Source organism: Pogona vitticeps, chromosome 5 (genome assembly GCF_051106095.1).
Source record: "Pogona vitticeps strain Pit_001003342236 chromosome 5, PviZW2.1, whole genome shotgun sequence".
Taxonomy (NCBI): Eukaryota; Metazoa; Chordata; class Lepidosauria; order Squamata; family Agamidae; genus Pogona; species Pogona vitticeps.
The window spans coordinates 81097027-81103815 of NC_135787.1; the positions used below are offsets into that span (position 1 = coordinate 81097027).

General features: G+C 41.6%; 1 non-coding gene across 1 annotated transcript; it reads left to right on the forward strand.

Moving 5' to 3' along the window:
* Positions 1–5672: 5672 nt before the first annotated feature.
* Positions 5673–5838, forward strand: LOC140707953 (U1 spliceosomal RNA). Its single transcript, XR_012088082.1, has one exon. It is a non-coding gene; the product is annotated as a U1 spliceosomal RNA (small nuclear RNA).
* Positions 5839–6789: the final 951 nt, after the last annotated feature.

A 6789-nucleotide genomic window follows, 5' to 3' on the forward strand; every position in this document is an offset into this window, starting at 1 on the left:
ATCTGCATATCTGAGGTTGTTGATATTTCTTCCAAAAATCTTAATTTTGGCTTGGGATTCCTCCAGGCCAGCCTTCTGCATGTTGCATTCTGCATATAAGTTAAACAAGCCGGGGGACAATATACAGCCTTCTCGTACTCCATTCCCAATTTTGAACCAATCAATTGTTCCATATCCAGTTCTAACTGTTGCTTCCTATCCCACATATAGGTTTCTCAGGAGATAGATAAGGTGGTCAGGCACTCCCATTTCTTTAAGTACCTGCCATAGTTTGCTGTGGTCTACACAGTCAAAGGTTTTGCATAATCAATGAAGCAGAAGTAGATGTTTTTCTGGAACTCTCTGGCTTTCTCCATCATCCAGTGCCTGTTAGCAATTTGGTCTCTAGCTCCTCTGCTCCTTCAAAATCCAGCTTATACTTCTGGGAGTTCTCGGTCCACATACTGCTGAAGCCTACCTTGCAGGATTTTGAACATAACCTTGCTAGCATGTGAAATCAGTTCAATTGTATCGTAGTTGGAGCATTCTTTGGCACTGCCCTTCTTTGGGATTGGGAGGTAGACTGATCTTTTCCAGTCCTCTGGCCACTACTGAGTTTACCAAATTTGCTGGCATATTGAGTGTAGCACCTTAACAGCATCATCTTTTAAGATTTTAAATACAGGTAGTTCGACTGGAATGCCATCACCTCCACTGGCCTTGTTGTTAGCCATGGTTTCTAAGGCCCATTTGACTTCACTCTCCAGGATGTCTGGCTCAAGTTCAGCAACCACACTATCTGGGTTGTTCAGGACATCCAGATATTTCTGTTATAATTCCTCTGTGTACTCTTGCCACCTCTTCTTGTTGTCTTCTGCTTCTGTAAGGTCCCTACCATTTTTGTCCTTTCTGATGTCCATCTTTGCACAAAATGTTCCTTTAACATCTCCAATTTTCTTGAACAGATTTCTGGTTTTACCCTTTCTATTATTTTCCTTTATTTCTTTGCACTGTTCATTTAAGAAGGCTCTCTTGTCTCTCCTTGCTATTCTTTGGATGTCTGTGTTCAGTTTTCTGTAACTTTCCCTGCATTTTGTTTCCCTTCTCCTCTCTGCTATTTGTAAGGCTTCCTTGGACAGCCACTTTGCTTTCTTGCATTTCCTTTTCTTTGGGATGGTTTTTGTTGCTGCCTCCTATACAATGTTAAGAGCCTCCATCCATAGTTCTTCAGGCACTCTGTCCACCAAATCGAGTTCCTTAAATCTGTTCTCCACTTCCACTGTGTAGTCATAAGGGATTTGGTTTAGCTTATACCTGACTAGCCCAGTGGTTTTTCCTACTTTCTTCAGTTTAAGCTCGAATTTTGCTATAAGAATCTGATGATCAGAGCCACAATCAGCTCCAGGTCTTGTTTTTGCTGACTGTATAGAGCTTCTCATCTTTGGCTGCAGAGAATATAATCAATCTGATTTTGGTATTGCCTATTTGGTGATGTCCATGTGTAGGGTTGCCTCTTGTGTTGTTGGAAAAGAGTGCTTGTGGTGACCAGCTTATTCTTTGACGAAACTATATTAGCCATTGCCCTGCTTCATTTTCATTTCCAAGGCCAAACTTACCTGTTGTTCCTTTTACTTATTGACTCCCTACTTAACATTCCAGTCCCCTAGAATGAGAAGAACATCTTTCTTTGGTGTCACATTCAACATTAAAATACAACAATTACAATAAAATTGTCAAACTAGAACAAGTCTTCAGGGTTTTTCCCACAAGGCAGTTGTTGATATGTATTTTTTAATGTTTACCTGCTTTTAGTTATTCAATTGTACTTTAATTAATGCATAGTTTAATGGTTTTTTAATGTTTAACATGTTATCAATTTTATTCTTTCAGTATTGTGAGCTACCAGGTCCTTAATGGGAGAGAGGCAACATATAAAACAAACAAACAAATGAAAACAAACAAACAAACAAATGCACAAACAAACCTGGCACTCATAAGGAAGAGATGACACCAGTTAGTAAAGGAACAGGTAGCTGGTGTTGCTCTTATTCTCTCTCTTCCTGTATTCCTTCTCTTTGGTAGTCCAAATGGAGTCACACACACACACACACACACACACACACACACACACACACACACACACACACACACACACACACACACACACACACACACACACACACACACACAAACATTGCCTTCAACCACCCTATGCCTCTAGAAAAACATAACAATACATTGAATACATGCAAATTAATTAATTAATCAATCTTTGGGTGTATATGTATGTGCTAATGATTTCCAGATTACTGATTCTAAAGGAACAAAGGAAAGGAAACTAGTGGGAGTTTTTCCTGCACAATAAAGTTTGAGCAGCAGCTGATGGCAATCAGTTTCACCACATTGTCAGGGTAAGGCCCTTTATTTTCCCTATTAGGTTATGCTTATGTGCACCAACTAAAGCTAACAGGATTTATAATATCACTCAAATCGGTCTTATACTGACAAGGAAGCCAGAGACAGTGACATCTGGGTGGAATGGAGAAAATAGTCATTGTTGCAGAAAAGCACTCCTAGGGAAACAGCAGAGGGCAGAGTTTGCAGGCAGAGTACAATTGCAAACTTGTCTCTTTCAGACTGGATGTGGTGGATGTAAAAGAGGCAGTTCTGGGTGACAAAATGCTGCTTCTGGGTAAATCTGCAGCTCAGTGGTAGAGTACTATGCATACAGACAGTCCTGACATTTCCAAGTAGGACTGCAAAAACACATCTGGAACCCAGAAAGCTGCAGCCAGTCAACATAGACAGCGCTGTGCTGAATGAAACAGTGATCTAGCTCAAAATAAGGCATTGTCCAGTATTTTTTTTCCCCTCTTGTAATCTGACATCATTTCATTTCCTAATTGTGTTCTGGAGTGGACTTAAGCTCATGTCTTCCTAAGTGACTTATGATTGATACAGAATTGAAGAACCTGCAGAGACTTTGCCAAACTCCATTCAGGTTCACAAGGAAAATGGCTCCTTTCTTTGCTGAGCAGATTCCGAACAACCACCTCCCTGCCCCTGGTGTCCAGATGCAATAAAAATGCATTAATTTGCAAACAACTGATTTATGGCAGCACTGGAAGGCAGCTCTGCTGCTTTATCACTACATTTGTTAAGGATGTTGCAGAATGCTGGGTATTTTATGACTAAGAATAGTCAATCAGCTGGTTCTATGCCATACTGACATTTGAAAATTTTTCATTAGTCCCAGCAGGAGATTCAAAGTTTTATGCTCCCTGTCTCCTAAGCAGCAATGTAGAAGCAAAAATGAATGTGTGTAATTTTGTATTACATTTTTATTTTTACCAAGTAAATGAAGATAGTAGTATTTAGACTTGATTATATAGAACTGTAGTAATCGGATGCTCCCTATAGCAGAATGATAGTGGTTATTCATGAGTGCATTTACTTTTAGAGAGCATGTGCACTGACAAGGTAAACACAACATTTTTCTGCCTTCTTGAAAGTCTCTGAGCCATTTACGTCCTGATGTTACTTACAAAGTGACAGAAATTATCAGACTTCTGTGAGGCAACAGGTTTTTAAAGCTGCAGTTTTATTAACATTTTATTTATCACACTAGGAAGGAAAATAAACTTGAATGCTGTTAACTCTGGAACAAATACTGCATACATTCAGTGCTTTACTTGTGATTCGGCAGTCTACCATGTTTCGAAAGTACACAGAGAAGCGCTGATCTAAATGGCAGACACAGTCACACGACACAATAAATAATTCTCGCTGCTCCTTCAAGTGATAGTAGTAACCGTTATCATCGTCATTGTTACAGTAGTAGTAGAAGATAACGTATATTCTGCTTGTTCTCATCTAAAAATAAATAAAACAATGTGGCACATACAAAAATACAGTTTAAATACTAACAGAATTTACAACTGCAAGCTGTGATCCTGGTGGTTAATTTAATAAATATACAGTGGTGCCTTGCATGACGACAATAATCCGTTCCAGGAAAATCGCTGTTAAGTGAAATTGTCATCATACCAAAAAAACAAACAAACAAACAAACAAATCCCCATTGGAATGCATTGAAACCCATTTAATGCGTTCCAATGGGGAAATTACCTTGTCATCCAGCGATGATCACCCATAGAGGAAGCCATTTTCTGAGCGCCGGTCAGCTGTTAAAATGGCTGCCCTGCAAAGCATGGGTCAGGAAAACACAGGGCAGCCATTTTAGGAACCCGACAATCAGCTGTAAAGATCGTCATCTTGTGAATAAATGGTCTGTGAAGCATGTACCTAATCGACGTCCAGCGGAATTCCCCCATAGGAATGACTGTTTTGAGAATCGCTATAATGGAACTTTGGCCCAGCTGGAGACTGAGAGCAACTGGGGCTGGTGTTGTTAACTGAGCCACTCTGTGAACTGTTGGGACAGGGACAGCTGGAAGCCCCACTGCCCCTTGTACCCCATTCTGCTAGTTTAATAAAGACCAGTTCTAGTAGCAGTGACAGCATAGAGTCCATAGAAGACCCTACTGGGCACCCTCACTTGGTGAGGGTCATACACTTGCATGAATCTGAATTAAGGGTGGAATTTTCTGGTGCTCTTGAAAGAGTTTGTGCATATGTGAGAATGACGTTTGTATAAATCTGCCTTTTTTGGACAAAACTGTGTAATCAATGCAATGTATGAACTGCCCAATACTAGAGATGGCTGCTGCTTTATTTAAGTACTGTATTTAAAACACTAGAAAAGCTGTTGAAATCTTTCTTACCATTCATCCAATCCTTCTGTACATGCTGTGTATGTGTGTGTACTTTATTTCTCACAGGAAAAGAACACTGGAGGCATTTAATGTAAATTACAGAGAGTCTGAAGTGGGGAAAAGGAGCTCTTTGCCTCACTCCCTGCTGGAATGAGGCATCTCACAGGGCTTGGAGGTTTTATCATGTTGTGACAGTCTAAGTCAACAAAAAGAAGAAACTTAGCATATGTTCTTTCTTTTATTTAGATCCTCAGTGCTCACAGAACCACTTAGTTGACATTAAGTCTTGTTGTTTAAACCATTCCACTGTGTTCAGACATTTCCGGCATCATGGCTGAAATCCTCTTGTTTAAGGTAAACCAAATCATATCTTTAAATCCATTCCTCCTAGTAAACAAAGCATCCCCACTGTGATTCTCAAAGTATGTGCACGCACACATACACCCCAAGCCAGCATGTACATGCCCCCCTACCAAATCATGGGGAAGGTGGTTCATTGATCAGGGTGAAATAGACTGAAATCCTTTATATATATATAGGGAAAAACTACAGTTGTTTTGGGCTTTAGTTTGCAAATCTTTAGTTTGCAAAGAATAAAGCTGCCATCTGTAGAGAGTTGCTGTAGCCTCCAGCTAACTTCTCTGCTTTGCTTTTCCAACAGAGAAGCCATCCGGGTGATGTAAGCAGGCAGAGGCAATCAGGTATTCTAATGCCTGCACACTGGAGGATTGTGGGAGGAACACCCGGCCCCTGATGGGGGTCTCGCGGGGCACCCCAAAACACGGCGGAGCTCTCTTGGCCTCTGGCGGGACCGGGGCTGTGCAGCCCTGTTTTGAGCAGGAGATGCAGCCAGGGGTCACCATGCCTTGGGGGGCAGGGCACAGAAGGGGGCAGGAGGTGCAGGGGCCACTCCAACTCATACTTACCTGGCAGGGGAGATACCATGATCATGAAGGTGGTTTTCCCAGGTTGAGGCTCACCCATTGCACTTTCGGTATGCTGATCCCTATGACTTCCCCAAATATGGGAAACCTGACTGCATATTTTGTGATAGTGGGGGGGACTGTGCTTGTGCTTTCCCATGGTCTTTCTAGAATCAGTTTGATCTCTTTTCCCCTCACTGCAAAGGCAGTGACTCCTGGTGATGTTTTAGATTGCATTCCCCTCTTTTTCTCCCCAGCAGCAAAGGAAGAGGGCAAAAGGAGTCACCGTGATCAGAAGCCAGGGGAACTGCTTTGAGTCCTTTTGCCCTCTTCTTTTGCTGCTGGGGAGAGAAAGAGGGGGAATGCCATCCAAGACTGGGACCCACTGCATTTCCAAAGGCAGTGCAGGCAAGGGGATCGCTTTTCCCCGTGCTGCTTTTGCAAAGGCGGTCTCAGTGACTTGGATCCGGCATTTCCCCTCTTTCTCTCCCCAGCAGCATGGGAAGAGAGCTATTTGGTTCAGAATTTTTTTTTCTGTTTTCCTCCCCTAAAAATTATGTGTGTCTCATAGTCAGGTGTGTCTTATGGAGCGAAAAATATGGGTAATTAATTGATTACCTGTATGTGTGTAATGTGTGGTGTGAGGCAGGATTTGAGTGGGTAGGTAACAGTAACATTACAAATAGAAGCTGAGCTATCTAAATTGCATGGCTCCCAACTGGAGTAAGCAGGGGAGAAGGAAGGAAGGAAGGAAATCGCTGGGAGCTTTGCTTTCACACTGAAAGTTGTTGGTGGCCCTAAGCTTCACTTGCCCATCCAAGGTTAGAGCTGTTTGTTTTCCCCATCATCATGTGTTGTATGCAAATATGTAACAAACACTTAGGTATATTCAGATATAAATCAAATCAGGCAGGCTACAAATCAGCTTGAAACAAATCAGTTGTGATTTATAAAACCAATAATCCAGACCAAGGGTGCAGCTACATTAGTTTACCTTGCAGTCTGTGCTGGAATTGGCTTGGTAAAATTCAATGTATTTTCCATTGACTTCATGACATACATTTAATCATGAGTAAGTCTTGTCTTCTTTCACATGCAATCATAAATTTTTA